Here is a 20785-nt window from a genome sequence, read left to right as displayed (position 1 = left end):
GTAGTACACACAGTAGTACACACAGAGTACACGCAGAGTACACACAGAGTACACACAGTAGTACACACAGAGTACACACAGAGAACACACAGTAGTACACGCAGAGTACACGCAGAGTACACACAGTATACACAGAGTACACACAAAGTACACGCAGCAGTACACGCAGAGTACACGCAGAGTACACACACAGTACACACAGAGTACATGCAGACTACAGGCAGAGTACACACAGTGTACACACAGTAGTACACACAGAGTACACACGTAGTACACGCAGAGTACATACAGTAGTACTCTGTGTGTACTACTGTGTGTACTCTGCGTATACTACTGCTGAGAGTGTACTGTGTGTGTGTTGAGAGTGTACTGTGTGTGTGCTGAGTGTACTGTGTGTGTGTGCTGAGAGTGTACTGTGTGTGTGCTGAGAGTAGACTGTGTGTGTGCTGAGTGTACTGTGTGTGTGTGCTGAGTGTACTGTGTGTGTGCTGAGAGTGTACTTTGTGTGTGCTGAGTGTACTGTGTGTGTGTGCTGAGAGTGTACTGTGTGTGTGCTGAGAGTAGACTGTGTGTGTGCTGAGAGTGTAATGTGTGTGTGTGCTGAGTGTACTGTGTGTGTGCTGAGAGTGTACTGTGTGTGTGCTGAGTGTACTGTGTGTGTGTGCTGAGTGTACTGTGTGTGTGCTGAGAGTGTACTTTGTGTGTGCTGAGTGTACTGTGTGTGCTGAGTGTACTGTGTGTGCTGAGTGTACTGTGTGTGTGTGCTGAGAGTGTACTATGTGTGTGTGCTGAGAGTGTAATGTGTGTGTGTGTGTGCTGAGTGTACTGTGTGTGTGCTGAGTGTACTGTGTGTGTGCTGAGTGTACTGTGTGTGTGCTGAGAGTGTACTGTGTGTGTGCTGAGTGTACTGTGTGTGTGTGCTGAGAGTGTACTGTGTGTGTGTGCTGAGTGTACTGTGTACGTGCTGAAAGTGTACTGTGTGTGTGCTAAGAGTGGACTGTGTGTGTGTGCTGAGTGTGTACTGTGTGTGTGTGCTGAGAGTGTACTGTGTGTGTGCTGAGTGTACTGTGTACGTGCTGAAAGTGTACTGTGTGTGTGCTAAGAGTGGACTGTGTATGTGTGCTGAGTGTGTACTGTGTGTGTGTGCTGAGAGAATACTGTGTGTGTCTGCTGAGAGTGTACTGTGTGTGTGCTGAGTGTACTGTGTGTGTGCGGAGAGTGTACTGTGTGTCTGCTGAGAGTGGACTGTGTGTGTGCTGAGTGTGTACTGTGTGTGTGTGCTGAGAGTGTACTGTGTGTCTGCTGAGAGTGGCCTGTGTGTGTGCTGAGTGTGTACTGTGTGTGTGTGCTGAGAGTGTACTGTGTGTCTGCTGAGAGTGGACTGTGTGTGTGTGCTGAGTGTGTACTGTGTGTGTGTGCTGAGTGTGTACTGTGTGTCTGCTGAGAGTAGACTGTGTGTGTGCTGAGTGTGTACTGTGTGTGTGCTGAGAGTGTACTGTGTGTGTGTGCTGAGAGTGTACTGTGTGTGTGCTGAGAGTGTACTGTGTGTGCTGAGTGTATTGTGTGTGTGTGCTGAGAGTGTACTGTCTGTGTGCTGAGAGTGTACTGTGTGTGTGCTGAGAATGGACTGTGTGTGTGCTGAGTGTACTGTGTGTGTGCTGAGTGTGTACTGTGTGTGTGCTGAGAGTGTACTGTGTGTGTCTGCTGAGAGTGTACTGTATGTGTGCTGAGAGTGTACTGTGTGTGTGTGCTGAGTGTGTACTGTGTGTCTGCTGAGAGTGGACTGTGTGTGTGCTGAGTGTGTACTGTGTGTGTGCTGACAGTGTACTGTGTGTGCTGAGTGGGTACTGTGTGTGTGCTGAGAGTAGACTGTGTGTGTGCTGAGTGGGTACTGTGTGTGTGCTGAGAGTAGACTGTGTGTGTGCTGAGTAGGTACTGTGTGTGTGCTGAGAGTAGACTGTGTGTGTGCTGAGAGTGTACTGTGTGTGTTTGCTGAGTGTGTACTGTGTGTGTGCTGAGAGTGGACTGTGTGTGTGCTAAGAGTGTACTGTGTGTGTGTGCTGAGTATGTACTGTGTGTGTGCTGACAGTGTACTGTGTGTGTGCTGAGTGGGTACTGTGTGTGTGTGTGCTGAGAGTGTGCTGTGTGTGTCTGCTGAGAGTGTACTGTGTGTGTGCTGAGAGTAGACTGGGTGTGTGTGCTGAGTGTGTACTGTGTGTGCTGAGAGTAGACTGTGTGCTGAGAGTGTACTGTGTGTGTGCTGAGAGTGTACTGTGTGTGTGTGTGCTGAGAGTGTACTGTGTGTGTGTGCTGCGAGTGTACTGTGTGTGTGTGCTGAGAGTGTACTGTGTGTGTGCTGAGATTGTACTGTGTGTGTGTGTGCTGAGACTGTACTGTGTGTGTGTGCTGCGAGTGTACTGTGTGTGTGTGCTGAGAGTGTACTGTGTGTGTGTGCTGAGTGTGTACTGTGTGTGTGTGCTGCGAGTGTACTGTGTGTGTGTGCTGAGAGTAGACTGTGTGTGTGTGTACTGAGAGTGTACTGTGTGTGTGTTGAGAGTGTACTGTGTGTGTCTGCTGAGAGTGTACTGTGTGTGTGCTGAGTGTGTACTGTGTGTGTGCTGAGAGTGTACTGTGTGTGTGCTGAGAGTGTACTGTGTGTGTGGGCTGAGAGTAGACTGTGTGTGTGCTGAGCGTGTACTGTGTGTGTGTACTGAGAGTGTACTGTGTGTGTTCTGAGAGTGTACTGTGTGTGTGCTGAGAGTGTACTGTGTGTGTGTGCTGAGAGTGTACTGTGTGTGTGCTGAGAGTAGACTGTGTGTGCTGAGAGTGTACTGTTTGTGTGTGCTGAGAGTGTACTGTGTCTGCTGAGAGTGGACTGTGTGTGTGTGCTGAGTGTGTACTGTGTGTGTGTGCTGAGTGTGTACTGTGTGTCTGCTGAGAGTAGACTGTGTGTGTGCTGAGTGTGTACTGTGTGTGTGCTGAGAGTGTACTGTGTGTGTGTGCTGAGAGTGTACTGTGTGTGTGCTGAGAGTGTACTGTGTGTGCTGAGTGTATTGTGTGTGTGTGCTGAGAGTGTACTGTCTGTGTGCTGAGAGTGTACTGTGTGTGTGCTGAGAATGGACTGTGTGTGTGCTGAGTGTACTGTGTGTGTGCTGAGAGTGTACTGTGTGTGTCTGCTGAGAGTGTACTGTATGTGTGCTGAGAGTGTACTGTGTGTGTGTGCTGAGTGTGTACTGTGTGTCTGCTGAGAGTGGACTGTGTGTGTGCTGAGTGTGTACTGTGTGTGTGCTGACAGTGTACTGTGTGTGCTGAGTGGGTACTGTGTGTGTGCTGAGAGTAGACTGTGTGTGTGCTGAGTGGGTACTGTGTGTGTGCTGAGAGTAGACTGTGTGTGTGCTGAGTGGGTACTGTGTGTGTGCTGAGAGTAGACTGTGTGTGTGCTGAGAGTGTACTGTGTGTGTTTGCTGAGTGTGTACTGTGTGTGTGCTGAGAGTGGACTGTGTGTGTGCTAAGAGTGTACTGTGTGTGTGTGCTGAGTGTGTACTGTGTGTGTGCTGACAGTGTACTGTGTGTGTGCTGAGTGGGTACTGTGTGTGTGTGTGCTGAGAGTGTGCTGTGTGTGTCTGCTGAGAGTGTACTGTGTGTGTGCTGAGAGTAGACTGGGTGTGTGTGCTGAGTGTGTACTGTGTGTGCTGAGAGTAGACTGTGTGCTGAGAGTGTACTGTGTGTGTGCTGAGAGTGTACTGTGTGTGTGTGTGCTGAGAGTGTACTGTGTGTGTGCTGAGATTGTACTGTGTGTGTGTGTGCTGAGACTGTACTGTGTGTGTGCTGCGAGTGTACTGTGTGTGTGCTGAGTGTGTACTGTGTGTGTGCTGCGAGTGTACTGTGTGTGTGTGCTGAGAGTAGACTGTGTGTGTGTGTACTGAGAGTGTACTGTGTGTGTGTTGAGAGTGTACTGTGTGTGTCTGCTGAGAGTGTACTGTGTGTGTGCTGAGTGTGTACTGTGTGTGTGCTGAGAGTGTACTGTGTGTGTGCTGAGAGTGTACTGTGTGTGTGTGCTGAGAGTAGACTGTGTGTGTGCTGAGCGTGTACTGTGTGTGTGTACTGAGAGTGTACTGTGTGTGTTCTGAGAGTGTACTGTGTGTGTGCTGAGAGTGTACTGTGTGTGTGTGCTGAGAGTGTACTGTGTGTGTGCTGAGAGTAGACTGTGTGTGCTGAGAGTGTACTGTTTGTGTGTGCTGAGAGTGTACTGTGTGTGTGCTGAGAGTAGACTGTGTGTGAAGAGTGTGTACTGTGTGTGTGCTGAGAGTGTACTGTGTGTGTGCTGAGTGTGTACTGTGTGTGCTGAGTGTGTACTGTGTGTGTCTGCTGAGTGTGTACTGTGTGTGCTGAGAGTGTACTGTGTGTGGGTGCTGAGTGTGTACTGTGTGTGTGTGCTGAGAGTGTAATTTGTGTCTGCTGAGAGTGGACTGTGTGTGTGTGCTGAGTGTGTACTGTGTGTGTGCTGAGAGTGTACTGTGTGTCTGCTGAGTGTTGTCTGTGTGTGTGCTGAGTTTGTACTGTGTGTGTGCTGAGAGTGTACTGTGTGCGTGTGCTGCGAGGGTACTTTGTGTGTGTGCTGATAGTAGACTGTATGTGTGCTGAGTGTGTACTGTGTGTGTGTTCTGAGAGTGTACTGTGTGTGTGCTGAGTGTGTACTGTGTGTGCTGAGTGTGTACTGTGTGTGTGGTGAGAGTGTACTGTGTGTGTGCTGAGTGTATACTGTATGTGTGTGTGCTGAGTGTGTACCGTGTGTGTGCTGGGAGTAGACTGTGTGTGTGTGCTGAGAGTGTACTGTGTGTGCTGAGAGTAGACTGTGTGTGTGTTGAGAGTGTACTGTTTGTGTGTGCTGAGTGTGTACTGTGTGTGCGCTGAGTTGTGTACTATGTGTGTGTGCTGAGAGTGTACTGTGTGTGTGCTAAGAGTAGACTGTGTTTGTGTGCTGAGAGTAGACTGTGTGTGTGTGCTGAGAGTGTATTGTGTGTGTGTACTGAGAATGTACTTTGTGTGTGCTAAGAGTGTACTGTATGTGTGCTGAGAATGTACTTTGTGTGTGTGCTGAGAGTGTACTACGTGTGTGTGTGCTGAGTGTGTACTGTGTGTGTGTGCTGAGAGTAGACTGTGTGTGTGCTGAGAGTGTACTGTTTGTGTGTGCTGAGAGTGTACTGTGTGTGTTTGCTGTGAGTAGACTGTGTGTGTGAAGAGTGTGTACTGTGTGTGTGTGCTGAGTGTGTACTGTGTGTGTGAGCTGAGGGTGGACTGTGTGTGTGCTGAGTGTGTACTGTGTGTCTGCTGAGAGTGTACTCTGTGTGTGCTGAGAGGAGACTGGGTGTGTGAACTGAATGTGTACTGTGTGTGCTGAGAGTAGACTGTGTTCTGAGAGTGTACTGTGTGTGTGCTGAGAGTGTACTGTGTGTGTGTGTGCTGAGAGTGTACTGTGTGTGTGTGCTGAGAGTGTACTGTGTGTGTGCTGAGAGTAGACTGTGTGTGTGTGTACTGAGAGTGTACTGTGTGTGTTGAGAGTGTACTGTGTGTGTGTGCTGAGAGTGTACTGTGTGTGTGCTGAGTGTGTACTGTGTGTGTGTTGAGAGTGTACTGTTTGTGTGTGCTGAGTGTGTACTGTGTGTGCGCTGAGTGTGTACTGTGTGTGTGTGCTGAGAGTGTACTGCGTGTGTGCTAAGAGTAGACTGTGTGTGTGTGCTGAGAGTGTATTGTGTTTGTGTGCTGAGAGTAGACTGTGTGTGTGTGCTGAGAGTGTACTGTGTGTGTGTGTACTGAGAGTGTACTGTGTGTGTGCTGAGAGTGTACTGTGTGTGTGTGCTGAGAGTGTACTGCGTGTGTGTATGCTGAGTGTGTACTGTGTGTCTGCTGAGAGTAAACTGTGTGTGTGCTGAGTATGTAATGTGTGTGTGCTGAGAGTGTACTGTGTGTGTGCTGAGAGTGTACTGTGTGTGTGCTGAGTGTACTGTGTGTGTGTGCTGAGAGTGTACTGTGTGTGTGCTGAGAGTGTACTGTGTGTGCTGAGTGTACTGGGTGTGTGTGCTGAGAGTGTACTGTGTGTGTGCTGAGAGTGTACTGTGTGTGTGCTGAGTGTACTGTGTGTGCTGAGTGTGTACTGTGTGTGTGCTGAGAGTGTACTGTGTTTCTGCTGAGAGTGTACTGTGTGTGTGCTGAGAGTGTACTGTGTGTGTGTGCTGAGTGTGTACTGTGAGTGTGTGCTGAGAGTAGACTGTGTGTCTGTGCTGAGAGTAGACTGTGTGTGTGCTGAGTGTGTAATGTATGTGTGCTCAGAGTGTACTGTGTGTGTGCTGAGAGTGTACTGTGTGTGTGCTGAGTGTGTACTGTGTGTGTGTGCTGAGAGTGTACTGTGTGTGTGTGTGTGCTGAAAGTGGACTGTGTGTGTGCCGAGTCTGTACTGTGTGTCTTCTGAGAGTGTACTGTGTGTGTGCTGAGAGTAGACTGCGTGTGTGTGCTGAGTGTGTACTGTGTGTGCTGAGAGTAGACTGTGTTTGTGCTGAGAGTGTACTGTGTGTGTGCTGAGAGTGTACTGTGTGTGTGTGTGTGCTGAGAGTGTACTGGGTGTGTGTTGAGTGTGTACTGTGTGTGTGTGCTTAGAGTGTACTGTGTGTGTGTGCTGAGAGTAGACTGTGTGTGTACTGAGAGTGTTCTGTGTTTGTGTTGAGAGTGTACTGTGTGTGTGTGCTGAGAGTGTACTGTGTGTGTGCTGAGTGTGTAATGTGTGTGTGTGCTGAGAGTGTACTGTGTGTATGTGCTGTGAGTAGACTGTGTGTGTGCTGAGAGTGTACTGTGTGTGTGCTGAGAGTGTACAGTGTGTGTGTGCTGAGAGGAGACTGTGTGTGTGCTGAGAGTGTACTGTGTGTGTGCTGAGTGTGTACTGTGTGTGCCCTGAGTGTGTATTGTATGTGTGTGCTGAGAGTAGACTGTGTGTGTGCTGAGAGTAGACTGTGTGTGTGTGCTGAGAGTGTACTGTGTGTTTGCTGAGTGTGTACTGTGTGTGTGCTGAGAGTGTACTGTGTGTGTACTGAGAGTGTACTGTGTGTGTGGTGAGAGTAGACTGTGTGTGTGCTGAGAGTGTACTGTGTGTGTACTGAGAGTGTACTGTGTGCGTGCTGAGAGTGTACTGTGTGTGTGCTGAGAGTGTACTGTGTGTGTGTGTGCTGAGTGTGTACTGTGTTTGTGCTGAGAGTAGACTGTGTGTGTGTGCTGAGAGTGTACTGTGTGTGTGCTGAGAGTAGACTGTGTGTGTGTTTGCTGAGTGTGTACTGTGTGTGTGCTGAAAGTGTACTGTCTGTGTGTTTCTGAGAGTAGACTCTGTGTGCTGAGTGTGTACTGTGTGTGTGCTGAGTGTGTACTGTGTGTGTGCTGAGAGTGTACCGTGTGTGTCTGCTGAGTGTGTACTGTGTGTGTGCTGAGTGTGTACTGTGCGTGTGTTCTGAGTGTGTACTGTGTGTGTGTGCTGAGAGTAGACTGTGTGTGTGCTGAGAGTGTACTATGTGTGTGTGCTGAGATTGTACTGTGCGTGTGCTGAGAGTGTACTGTGAGTGTGTGCTGATAGTAGACTGTGTGTGTGCTGAGAGTGTACTGTGTGTGTGCTGAGTGTACTGTGTGTGTGTGCTGAGAGTGTACTGTGTGTGTGTGCTGAGAGTACTGTGTGTGTGTGCTGAGTCTGTACTGTGTGTGTGTGTGCTGAAAGTGGACTGCGTGTGTGCTGAGTCTGTACTGTGTGTCTTTTGAGAGTGTACTGTGTGTGTGCTGAGAGTAGACTGCGTGTGTGTGCTGAGTGTGTACTGTGTGTGCTGAGAGTAGACTGTGTTTGTGCTGAGAGTGTACTGTGTGTGTGCTGAGAGTGTACTGTGTGTGTGTGTGTGTGCTGAGAGTGTACTGGGTGTGTGTGCTGAGAGTGTACTGGGTGCGTGTTGAGTGTGTACTGTGTGTGTGTGCTGAGAGTGTACTGTGTGTGTGTGCTGAGAGTGCACTGCGTGTGTGTGTGCTGAGAGTGTACTGTGTGTGTGCTGAGTGTACTGTGTGTGCTGAGTGTGTACTGTGTGTGTGCTGAGAGTGTACTGTGTGTTTCTGCTGAGAGTGTACTGTGTGTGTGCTGAGAGTGTACTGTGTGTGTGTGCTGAGAGTAGACTCTGTGTGCTGAGTGTGTACTGTGTGTGTGTGCTGAGTGTGTACTGTGTGTGTGCTGAGAGTGTTCTGTGTGCGTGTGCTGAGAGTGTACTGTGTGTGTGTGTGTGCTGAGAGTGTACTGTGTGTGTATGCTGAGAGTGGACTGTGTGTGTGTGCTGAGTGTACTGTGTGTGTGTGCTGAGAGTGTCCTGTGTGTGTGTGTGCTGAGAGTAGACTGTGTGTGTGTGCCGAGTGTGTACTGTGTGTGTGTGCTGAGTGTGTTCTGTGTGTGCTGAGTGTACTGTGTGTGTGCTGAGAGTGTACTGTGTGTGTGCTGAGTGTGTACTGTGTGTGTGCTGAGAGTGTACTTTGTGTGTGCTGAGAGTGTACTGTGTGTGTGCTGAGAATGGACTGTGTGTGTGCTGAGTGTACTTTGTGTGTGCTGAGTGTGTACTGTGTGTGTGCTGAGAGTGTACTGTGTGTGTGTGCTGAGAGTAGACTGTGTGTGTGCTGAGAGTGTACTGTGTGTGTGGTGAGTGTGTACTGTGTGTGTGTGCTGAGAGTAGACTGTGTGTGTGCTGAGTGTGTACTGTGTCTGCTGAGAGTGGACTGTGTGTGTCCTGAGTGTGTACTGTGTGTCTGCTGAGATTGTACTGTTTGTGTGCTGAGAGTGTACTGTGTGTGTGCTGAGTGTGTACTGTGTGTGTGTGCTGAGAGTGTACTGTGTGTGTGTGCTGAGAGTGGACTGTGTGTGTGCTGAATCTGTACTGTGTGTGTGCTGAGAGTGTACTGTTTGTGTGCTGAGAGTGTACTGGGTGTGTGTGCGGAGTGTGTACTGTGTGTGCTGAGAGTGTACTGTGTGTGTGCTTAGAAAGTACTGTGTGTGTGCTGAGAGTGTACTGTGTGTGTGCTGAGAGTGTACTGGGTGTGTGCTGAGTGTGTACTGTGTGTGTGTTTTGAGAGTGTACTGTGTGTCTGTGCTGAGAGTAGACTGTGTGTGTGTGCTGAGAGTGTACTGTGTGTGTGCTGAGTGTGTACTGTGCGTGTGTGCTAAGAGTAGACTGTGTGTCTGCTGAGAGTGGACTGTGCGTGTGTGCTGAGTGTGTACTGTGTGTGTGCTGAGAGTGTACTGTGTGTCTGCTTAGAGTGGACTGTGTGTGTCTGCTGAGAGTAGCCTGTGTGTGTGTGTGTACTGAGAGTGCACTGTGTGTGTGTGTGCTGCTGTGTGTTTGTACTGCTGTGTGTGTGTGTCTACTGCTGTGTGTGTACTGCTGTGTGTGTACTGCTGTGTGTGTGTGCTGCTGTGTGTGTGTGTGTACTGCTGTGTGTGTGTGTACTGCTGTGTGTGTGTACTGCTGTGTGTGTGCTGCTGTGTGTGTGTGTACTGCTGTGTGTGTGTGCATACTGCTGTGTGTGTGTACTGCTGTGTGTGTGTACTGCTGCTGTGCGTGTATACTGCTGTGTGTGTGTGTGTACTGCTGCTGTTTGAGTGTACTGCTGTGTGTCTGTGTACTGCTGCTGTGTGAGTGTACTGCTGTGTGTGTGCAGCTGTGTGAGTGTACTGCTGTGTTTGAGTGTACTGCTGTGTGTGTGTGTACTGCTGTGTGGGTGTACTGCTGTGTGTGTGTACTGCTGTGTGTGTGTACTGAGAGTGTACTGTGTGTGTGCTGAGAGTGTACTGTGTGTGTGCTGAGTTTGTACTGTGTGTGTGCTGAGAGTAGACTGTGTGTGTGCTGAGAGTGTACTGTGTGTGTGTGCTGAGATTCGACTGTGTGTGTGTTTGCTGAGTGTGTACTGTGTGTGTGCTGAGAGTAGACTGTGTGTGTGCTGAGTGTGTATTGTGTGTGTGTGTTGAGAGTGTACTGTGTGTGTGTGCTGATAGTAGACTGTGTGTGTGTGCTGAGTGTGTACTGTGTGTGTGTGCTGAGAGTAGACTGTGTGTGCTGAGAGTGTACCCTGTGTGTGTGCTGAGATTGTACTGTGTGTGTGCTGAGAGTGTACTGTGTGTGTGTTGAGAGTGTACTGTGTGTGTGTGCTGATAGTAGACTGTGTGTGTGTGCTGAGAGTGTACTGTGTGTGTGCTGAGTGTACTGTGTGTGTGTGCTGAGTGTGTACTGTGTGTGTGCTGAGAGTGTCCTGTGTGTGTGTGCCGAGTGTGTACTGTTTGTGTGTGCTGAGTGTGTTCTGTGTGTGCTGAGTGTACTGTGTGTGTGTGCTGAGAGTGTACTGTGTGTGTGTGCTGAGTGTGTACTGTGTGTGCTGAGAGTGTACTGTGTGTGTGCTGAGAGTGTACTGTGTGTGTGCTGAAAGTAGACTGTGTGTGTGTGCTGAGTGTGTACTCTGTGTGTGTGCTGAGTGTACTGTGTGTGTGTTGAGTGTGTACTGTGTGTGTGTGTGCTGAGAGTGTACTGTGTGTGTGCTGAGTGTACTGTGTTTGTGTGCTGAGTGTGTACTCTGTGTGTGTGTGCTGAGTGTACTGTGTGTGTGTGCTGAGAGTGTACTGTGTATGTGTGCTGAGAGTGTACTGTGTGTGCTGAGAGTAGACTGTGTGTGTGCTGAGAGTGTACTGTGTGTCTGCTGAGAGTGGACTGTGTGTGTGTGCTGAGAGTAGACTGTGTGTGTGTGTACTGAGAGTGTACTGTGTGTGTGTGCTGCTGTGTGAGTGTACTGCTGTGTGTGTGTGTACTGCTGTGTGTGTGTGCTGCTGTGTGTGTGTACTGTTGTGTGTGTGTGTACTGGTGTGTGTGTACTGCTGTGTGTGTACTGCTGTGTGTGTGTGTACTGCTGTGTGTGTGTTTACTGCTGTGTGTGTGTGTACTGCTGTGTGTGTGTGCTGCTGTGTGTGTGTACTGCTGTGTGTGTGTGTACTGCTGTGTTTGTGTACTGCTGTGTGTGTACTGCTGCTGTGTGTGTGTATACTGCTGTGTGTGTACTGCTGTGTAAGTGTACTGCTGTGTGTGTGTGTACTGCTGCTGTCTGAGTGTACTGCTGTGTGTGTACTGTTGTGTGTGTACTGCTGTGTGTGTACTGCTGTGTGTGTGTACTGTGTGTGTGCTGAGAGTGCACTGTGTGTGTGCTGAGTGTGTACTGTGTCTGTGCTGAGAGTGTACTGTGCGTGTGTGCTGAGAGTGTACTGTGTGTGCTGAGAGTCGACTGTGTGTGTGTTTGCTGAGTGTGTACTGTGTGTGTGCTGAGAGTAGACTGTGTGTGTGCTGACAGTGTACTGTGTGTGTGTGCTGAGAGTGTACTGCGTGTGTTTGCTGAGAGTAGACTGTGTGTGTGCTGAGTGTGTACTGTGTGTGTGCTGAGTGTGTACTGTGTGTGTGCTGAGAGTGTACTGTGTGTGTGTGCTGAGTGTACTGTGTGTGTGTGCTGAGAGTGTCCTGTGTGTGTGTGCTGAGAGTAGACTGTCTGTGTTTGCCGAGTGTGTACTGTTTTTCTGTGCTGAGTGTGTTCTGTGTGTGCTGAGTGTACTGTGTGTGTGTGCTGAGAGTGTACTTTGTGTGTGCTGAGTGTGTACTGTATGTGCTGAGAGTGTACTGTGTGTGTGCTGAGAGTGTACTGTGTGTGTGTGTTGAGAGTGTACTGTGTGTTTGTGCTGATAGTAGACTGTGTGTGTGTGCTGAGAGTGTACTGTGTGTGTGCTGAGTGTACTGTGTGTGTGTGCTGAGTGTGTACTGTGTGTGTGCTGAGAGTGTACTGTGTGTGTGCTGAGTGTACTGTGTGTGTGCTAAGTGTGTACTGTGTGTGTGTGCTGAGAGTGTCCTGTGTGTGTGTGCCGAGTGTGTACTGTTTGTGTGTGCTGAGTGTGTTCTGTGTGTGCTGAGTGTACTGTGTGTGTGTGCTGAGAGTGTACTGTGTGTGTGTGTGCTGAGTGTGTACTGTGTGTGCTGAGAGTGTACTGTGTGTGTGCTGAAAGTAGACTGTGTGTGTGTGCTGAGTGTGTACTCTGTGTGTGTGCTGAGTGTACTGTGTGTGTGTTGAGTGTGTACTGTGTGTGTGTGCTGAGAGTGTACTGTGTGTGTGCTGAGTGTACTGTGTTTGTGTGCTGAGTGTGTACTCTGTGTGTGTGTGCTGAGTGTACTGTGTGTGTGTGCTGAGAGTGTACTGTGTATGTGTGCTGAGAGTGTACTGTGTGTGCTGAGAGTAGACTGTGTGTGTGCTGAGAGTGTACTGTGTGTCTGCTGAGAGTGGACTGTGTGTGTGTGCTGAGAGTAGACTGTGTGTGTGTGTACTGAGAGTGTACTGTGTGTGTGTGCTGCTGTGTGAGTGTACTGCTGTGTGTGTGTGTACTGCTGTGTGTGTGTGCTGCTGTGTGTGTGTACTGTTGTGTGTGTGTGTACTGCTGTGTGTGTACTGCTGTGTGTGTGTGTGTACTGCTGTGTGTGTGTGTTTACTGCTGTGTGTGTGTGTGTACTGCTGTGTGTGTGTGCTGCTGTGTGTGTGTACTGCTGTGTGTGTGTGTACTGCTGTGTTTGTGTACTGCTGTGTGTGTACTGCTGCTGTGTGTGTGTATACTGCTGTGTGTGTGCTGCTGTGTAAGTGTACTGCTGTGTGTGTGTGTACTGCTGCTGTCTGAGTGTACTGCTGTGTGTGTACTGTTGTGTGTGTACTGCTGTGTGTGTGTACTGCTGTGTGTGTACTGTGTGTGTGCTGAGAGTGCACTGTGTGTGTGCTGAGTGTGTACTGTGCGTGTGTGCTGAGAGTGTACTGTGTGTGCTGAGAGTCGACTGTGTGTGTGTTTGCTGAGTGTGTACTGTGTGTGTGCTGAGAGTAGACTGTGTGTGTGCTGACAGTGTACTGTGTGTGTGTGCTGAGAGTGTACTGCGTGTGTTTGCTGAGAGTAGACTGTGTGTGTGCTGAGTGTGTACTGTGTGTGTGCTGAGTGTGTACTGTGTGTGTGCTGAGAGTGTACTGTGTGTGTGTGCTGAGTGTACTGTGTGTGTGTGCTGAGTGTGTACTGTGTGTGTGTGCTGAGAGTGGACTGTGTGTGTGTGCTGAGTGTACTGTGTGTGTGTGCTGAGTGTGTACTGTGTGTGTGTGCTGAGAGTGTCCTGTGTGTGTGCTGAGAGTAGACTGTGTGTGTGTGCCGAGTGTGTACTGTGTGTGTGTGCTGAGTGTGTTCTGTGTGTGTGTACTGAGTGTACTGTGTGTGTGCTGAGAGTGTACTGTGTGTGTGCTGAGTGTACTGTGTGTGTGCTGAGAGTGTACTTTGTGTGTGCTGAGATTGTACTGTGTGTGTGCTGAGAATGGACTGTGTGTGTGCTGAGTGTACTGTGTGTGCTGAGTGTGTACTGTTTGTGTGCTGAGAGTGTACTGTGTGTGTCTGCTGAGAGTGTACTGTGTGTGTGCTGAGAGTGTACTGTGTGTGTGCTGAGTGTGTACTGTGTGTGTGTGCTGAGAGTGTACTGTCTGTGTGTGCTGAGAGTGTACTGTTTGTGTGCTGAGAGTAGACTGTGTGTGTGTGCTGAGAGTGTACTGTGTGTGTGCTGAGAGTGTACTGGGTGTGTGCTGAGTGTGTACTGTGTGTGTGTGCTGAGAGTGTACTGTGTGTGTGCTGAGTGTGTACTGTGTGTGTGTTCTGAGAGTGTACTGTGTGTCTGTGCTGAGAGTAGACTATGTGTGTGTGCGGAGTGTGTACTGTGTGTGTGCTGAGAGTGTACTGTGTGTGTGTGCTGAGAGTGTACTGTGTGTGTGCTGAGAGTGTACTGTGTGTGTGTGCTGAGTGTGTACTGTGTGTGTGCTGAGAGTGTACTGTGTGTCTGCTTAGAGTGGATTGTGTGTGTGTGCTGAGAGTAGCCTGTGTGTGTGTGTACTGAGAGTGCACTGTGTGTGTGTGTGCTGCTGTGTGAGCGTACTGCTGTGTGTGTGCGTGTGTGTACTGCTGTGTGTGTGCTGCTGTGTGTTTGTACTGCTGTGTGTGTGTCTACTGCTGTGTGTGTACTGCTGCGTGTGTACTGCTGTGTGTGTACTGCTGTGTGTGTGCTGCTGTGTGCGTGTGTACTGCTGTGTGTGTGTGTACTGCTGTGTGTACTGCTGTGTGTGTGTGCTGCTGTGTGTGTGTACTGCTGTGTGTGTGTGCGTACTGCTGTGTGTGTGTGTACTGCTGTGTGTGTGTATACTGCTGTGTGTGTGTACTGCTGCTGTGTGAGTGTACTGCTGTGTGAGTGTACTGCTGTGTGTGAGTGTACTGCTGTGTGAGTGTACTGCTGTGAGTGTACTGCTGTGCGTGTGTACTGCTGTGTGAGTGTACTATTGTGTGTAAGTGTACTGCTGTGTGTGTTTACTGCTGTGTGTGAGTGTACTGCTGTGTGTACTGCTGTGTGTGTGTACTGTTGTGTGTGTACTGCTGTGTGTGTGTGCTGCTGTGTGTGTGTGTACTGCTGTATGTGTGTGTGTACTGCTGTGTGTGTGTACTGATGTGTGTGAGTGGACTGCTGTGTGAGTGTACTGCTGTATGTGAGTGGACTGCTGTGTGTGTGTACTGCTGTGTGTGTACTGCTGTGTGAGTGTACTGCTGTGTTTGAGTGTACTGTTGTGTGTGTGTGTACTGCTGTGTGGGTGTACTGCTGTGTGTGTACTGCTGTGTGTGTGTACTGAGAGTGTACTGTGTGTGTGCTGAGAGTGTACTGTGTGTGTGCTGAGAGTGTACTGTGTGTGTGCTGAGAGTAGACTGTGTGTGTGCTGAGAGTGTACTGTGTGTGTGCTGAGAGTGGACTGTGTGTGTGCTGAGAGTGTACTGTGTGTGTGTGCTGAGAGTGTACTGCGTGTGTGTGCTGAGAGTAGACTGTGTGTGTGTGCTGAGTGTGTATTGTGTGTGTTCTGAGTGTGTACTGTGTGTGTGTGCTGAGTGTGTACTGTGTGTGTGTGCTGAGAGTAGACTGTGTGTGCTGAGAGTGTACTGTGTGTGTGTGTGCTGAGAGTAGACTGTGTGTGTGTGTGCTGAGAGTGTACTGTGTGTGTGTGCTGAGAGTGTACTGTGTGTGTGCTGAGATTCGACTGTGTGTGTGTTTGCTGAGTGTGTACTGTGTGTGTGCTGAGAGTAGACTGTGTGTGTGCTGAGTGTGTACTCTGTGTGTGTGCTGAGTGTACTGTGTGAGTGTGCTGAGTGTGTACTCTGTGTGTGTGCTGAGAGTGTACTGTGTGTGTGCTGAGTGTACTGTGTTTGTGTGCTGAGTGTGTACTCTGTGTGTGTGCTGAGTGTACTGTGTGTGTGCTGAGAGTGTACTGTGTGTGTGTGTGCTGATAGTAGACTGTGTGTGTGTGCTGAGAGTGTACTGTGTGTGTGCTGAGTGTGTACTGTGTGTGTGCTGAGTGTACTGTGTGTGTGTGCTGAGAGTAGACTGTGTGTGTGCTGAGAGTGTACTGTGTGTCTGCTGAGAGTGTACTGTGTGTGTGCTGAGAGTAGACTGTGTGTGTGTGCTGAGAGTGTACTGTGTGGGTGCTGAGTGTACTGTGTGTATGCTGAGAGTGTACTGTGTGTGTGTGCTGAGTGTGTACTGTGTGTGTGCTGAGAGTAGACTGTGTGTGTGTGCTGATTGTGTACTGTGTGTGCTGAGAGTGTAATGTGTGTGTGCTGAGAGTGTACTGTGTGTGTGCTGAGAGTGTACTGTGTGTGTGCTGAGTGTGTACTGTGTGTGTGTGTGTGCTGAGTGTGTACTGTGTGTGTTTCCTGAGTGTACTGTGTGTGTGCTGAGAGTGTACTGTGTGTGTGTGCTGAGAGTGTACTGTGTGTGTTTCCTGAGTGTACTGTGTGTGTGCTGAGTGTGTACTGTGTGTGTGTGCTGAGTGTGTACTGTGTGTGTTTCCTGAGTGTACTGTGTGTGTGCTGAGTGTGTACTGTGTGTGTGTGCTGAGAGTGTACTGTGTGTGTGCGGTGTATAATGTTGAAGGACTGCACGACATATTGCCACTGATGTCAGTGGCAAGCGCGCTGCGCTACGAACCCGCTCACTCGAGTTTGATTCCCGCTCACGCTCAACACCGGTGACGATTATGTGAACCGGTCCTAGGCCTCCTCCCCTGGGTCGACTCAGGCTCAAATTATTTGAGTACCTGGTGTGGTGTGTTAACATCGCCACTAGGGAGACAAAGGCGGCCGGGCGTGGTGCTAGACACCCACCCAATCGTGTGTCGTGCCGGCCTTCATAGGTGCTCGCTAACAGCACTTGCCCCAGCGATCTGTTAAGGCTACACGGGGGATCTTTGTCTTTGTGGCGTGCTATGTGTGCACTGCACGTAAGCTGTGCGTACTGTGAGTGGTGGAGCGTGATGTGTACTTCACGTGCACTGTGTGATTTGTACTATCACTGTGCTGGTGTGCGCTGCGATGTGTGTGGGTTGTGTGCACGTGTACTGTAAGTGTACTCTATGTTATGAGTGTACTGCGTGTGCGAGTGTAACGTGCGTACTGTTACGTTCCTGCGTGTATTGTGAGTCTTCTCGATGTTCCGAGCTCGCAAACGAACCCGGCGATCCTGAGTTCACATCCCGGTCATGGGCCTCCCTTAGGTCGATTCGGCCTCAACTGAGTATCGGTGCGGTGTGTACAAACATGAGCGCTGAGTGATGACCACCCGCGACTCCCTCGTGTGCCCTGCCAGAACTTCAGAGGCGCTGCTAGCGCAAAGCGCTTCCCCAACAGTCTGTGAGTGAATGAGTGTGAGTTGGTGTGAGTGAGTGTGAGTTGGTGTGAGTGAGTTGGTGTGCGTGGGTTGGTGTGAGTGAGTTGGTGTGAGTGAGTGAGTTGGTGTGAGTGAGTTGGTGTGAGTGAGTTGGTGTGAGTGAGTGAGTTGGTGTGAGTGAGTTGGTGTGAGCGAGTTGGTGTGAGTGAGTTGGTGTGCGTGGGTTGGTGTGAGTGAGTTGGTGTGAGTGAGTTGGTGTGCGTGGGTTGGTGTGAGTGAGTTGGTGTTAGTGAGTGAGTGAGTTGGTGTGAGTGAGTGAGTGAGTTGGTGTGAGTGAGTGAGTTGGTGTGAGTGAGTTGGTGTGAGTGAGTGAGTGAGTTGGTGTGAGTGAGTGAGTTGGTGTGAGTTGGTGTGAGTGAGTTGGTGTGAGTGAGTTGGTGTGAGTGAGTTGGTGTGAGTGAGTTGGAGTGAGTGAGTTGGTGTGAGTGTGAGTTGGAGTGAGTGAGTTGGTGTGAGTGAGTGTGAGTGAGTTGGTGTGAGTGAGTGTGAGTGAGTGAGTTGGTGTGAGTGAGTTGGTGTGAGTGAGTTGGTGTGAGTGAGTAAGTTGGTGGGAGTGAGTTGGTGCGAGTGAGTTGGTGTGAGTGAGTTGGTGTGAGTGGGTTGGTGTGAGTGAGTTGGTGTGAGTGAGTGTGAGTGAGTAAGTTGGTGTGAGTAAGTTGGTGTGAGTGAGTGAGTTTGTGTGAGTTGGTGTGAGTGAGTTGGTGTGAGTGAGTTGGTGTGAGTGAGTTGGTGTGAGTGAGTGAGTCGGTGTGAGTGAGTTGGTATGAGTGAGTTGGTGTGAGTGAGTTGGTGTGAGTGAGTTGGTGTGAGTGAGTTGGTGTGAGTGGGTTGGTGTGAGTGAGTTGGTGTGAGTGAGTTGGTGTGAGTGAGTGTGAGTGAGTAAGTTGGTGTGAGTGAGTTGGTGTGAGTGAGTGAGTTGGTGTGAGTGAGTTGGTGTGAGTGAGTGAGTTGGTGTGAGTGAGTTGGTGTGAGTGAGTGTGAGTTGGAGTGAGTGAGTGAGTGAGTTGGTGTGAGTGAGTGTGAGTGAGTTGGTGTGAGAGAGTGTGAGTGAGTGAATTGGTGTGAGTGAGTTGGTGTGAGTAAGTTGGTGTGAGTGAGTGAGTAAGTTGGTGTGAGTGAGTTGGTGTGAGTGAGTGAGTTTGTGTGAGTGAGTTGGTGTGAGTGAGTGTGAGTTGGAGTGAGTGAGTGAGTGAGTTGGTGTGAGTGAGTGTGAGTGAGTTGGTGTGAGAGAGTGTGAGTGAGTGAGTTGGTGTGAGTGAGTTGGTGTGAGTAAGTTGGTGTGAGTGAGTGAGTAAGTTGGTGTGAGTGAGTTGGTGTGAGTGAGTGAGTTTGTGTGAGTGAGTTGGTGTGAGTGAGTTGGTGTGAGTGAGTTGATGTGAGTGAGTTAGTTGGTGTGAGTGAGTTGGTGTGAGTGAGTGAGTCGGTGTGAGTGAGTTGGTATGAGTGAGTTGATGTGAGTGAGTTGGTGTGAGTGAGTTGGTGCGTGGTGTTTCTTTTGTTGTGGTGTGTGTGGTGTGTAGTGTGGGGTATAGCAGTCAGCGCGCTGCGCTATGAACCTTGTGACCCGAGTTCGATTCCCGCTCACGGCCAGCACCAATGACGATTATCTAAACCGGTCCTCAAATGAGTATCTGGCGCGGTGTGTAAATAATCGCCACTGGGGAGACAAAGACGGCCGGGCGTGGTGCTGGCCACCCACCCCCATGTGTACCGTTCCTGCCTTCATAGGTACTCGCTAACAGCACTTGCCCCTAGAGTCTCTTAAGGCTACACGGGGGATCTTTGTCTTTGGGGTGTGTAGGATCGGGTTGGTGTGTGTGTGTGTGCGTAGTTATTCGGGTCGGTGTATAACCGTGCGGCTATTTAATTTCTTAGTGCATTTGCAGAAAATAGGGCTCGCTAATTGAGTTGCAACAGCTGGTCGCCCCCCCCGCCCTCTCCTCCACCTCTGCTTTGACAGTGACCAACCAGCGTGGTTGGTAGTGCTGGTGGGTGATTGTGCTGCTGCGTGTGGCTCCCTGTAACCCAGCGCTGTTGGGGGCAGCGAGGGTTGGTGGAGCACGCGCAGACTTTGCGAAACTCCCTTCACGTGCTTCGTCGATTCAGAGGCTGATCGCGGCTCGCCAGGGGAAGGAGGTACAGCCGAGTGCAGGCTCATGTCATCTGTTCCATGTGTAAGGAGGAGGGCGATGCCCCCCTCGATCGCGTGGCTTTTCCGGTTTTCTCGCACCCCGTATGAACGGCGAATTAATCGGTTGAAAACATCTTGACATGTCGAGGGCCGCAAAGCTTGGGCAAATGTTGGTAACGCCGACTCGTCACCGCGTGGCTGCTGCTGCCTTCCCTCCTCTGTTTACTCCTCCTGGCGCCTCCGAGTCGTCCTCTCTCTCTCTCGGAGTCGTCCTCTCAGTTTCTCTTGAGTCGTCCTCTCTCTCGGAGTCGTCCTCTCTCTCTCTCTCGGAGTCATCCTCTCTCTCTGTTTCTCTCGGAGTCGTCCTCTCTCTCTCGGAGTCGTTCTCTCAGTTTCTCTGGGAGTCGTCCTCTCTCTCTCTCGGAGTCGTCCTCTCTCTCTCGGAGTCGTCCTCTCTCTCCCTCTCGGAGTCCTCCTCTCTCTCTCTCGGAGCCGTCCTCTCTCTCTCGGAGTCGTCCTCTCTCTCTCGGAGTCGTCCTCTCTCTCTCGGAGTCGTCCTCTCTCTCCCTCTCGGAGTCGTCCTCTCTCTCTCGGAGTCATCCTCTCTCTCTCGGAGTCGTCCTCTCTCTCTCGGAGTCGTCCTCTCTCTCCCTCTCGGAGTCGTCCTCTCTCTCCCTCTCGGAGTCGTCCTCTCTCTCTCTCGGAGTCATCCTCTCTCTCTCGGAGTCGTCCTCTCTCTCTCGGAGTCGTCCTCTCTCTCCCTCTCGGAGTCGTCCTCTCTCTCCCTCTCGGAGTCGTCCTCTCTCTCTCTCGGAGTCGTCCTCTCTCTCCCTCTCGGAGTCGTCCTCTCTCTCTCTCGGAGTCGTCCTCTCTCTCTCCCTCGGAGTCGTCCTCTCTCTCTCAGAGTCGTCCTCTCTCTCTGTCTCTCTCGGAGTCGTCCTCTCTCTCTCTCCCTCGGAGTCGTCCTCTCTCTCTCTCCCTCGTAGTCGTCCTCTCTCTCTCCCTCGGAGTCGTCCTCTCTCTCAGAGTCGTCCTCTCTCTCTGTCTCTCTCGGAGTCGTCCTCTCTCTCTCTCTCGGAGTCATCCTCTCTCTCTCTCGGAGTCGTCCTCTCTCTCTCGGAGTCGTCCTCTCTCTCTCTCTCGGAGTCATCCTCTCAGTTTCTCTTGAGTCGTCCTCTCTCGGAGTCGTCCTCTCTCTCTCGGAGTCGTCCTCTCTCTCAGTCTCTACGAGAGCAATGAGCCAATCACGTGCGGTGGCCGCGGCGCGGTCACGTGCTGCGATCGCTCTGATTAGTGATTTACTCCTCGTGGTGTGGGACACGATTGAACCATTTGAAGGGCGATGCTTATTACACCACGTGGATTATCGTGGCTGCTTGTCCACCCATCCCTCTTCTCATCCACTCACACACTGTGAGTTTCCTAGGGGTGTCCGAGTCTCTCCTGATAGACGCTCGATCACGTCAACTCATCATTATCGTTTTGTTTATTGTGGTTTGCCGCGTAATGATCTGGTCAAATCTGTGCCGTTAAGACCCTCCACCACCCGACATAGCCAAACTGATTGCTTTGTCACGTGGTGTGCACGCTTTCAATGCGCCAGTTAAAACTATTACAAACTAAACACATATTTAAACCAGGCAAGTCGCACTGAGCTGTACAGCTCTTTTTCATAAGCGACCTGGCCACCAGCGATAGCCACCAGTGATAGCTCGACAAAGTGGCTCGTCACGTGGACATTTATAGCAGCCACAAAACGTATGTTTCTAAATGTGGAGGGAAACACCGGAGGACCCGG

General features: G+C 50.5%; 1 protein-coding gene across 20 annotated transcripts in view; it reads left to right on the top strand.

The window, feature by feature from the left end:
* Positions 1-20785, top strand: part of LOC116947588 (chemokine-like protein TAFA-5) — a 34685-nt gene that overhangs the window by 3653 nt on the left and 10247 nt on the right. The window lies entirely within an intron of this gene.

This window comes from Petromyzon marinus, chromosome 30 (assembly GCF_048934315.1).
Source record: "Petromyzon marinus isolate PM22_M1 ecotype Great Lakes invasive population chromosome 30, UKy_Petmar_22M1.pri1.0, whole genome shotgun sequence".
NCBI classification, from domain to species: Eukaryota; Metazoa; Chordata; class Hyperoartia; order Petromyzontiformes; family Petromyzontidae; genus Petromyzon; species Petromyzon marinus.
The sequence above is the reverse complement of the archived record's forward strand: the minus strand, read 5'-3'. Positions and strand labels throughout refer to the sequence as shown.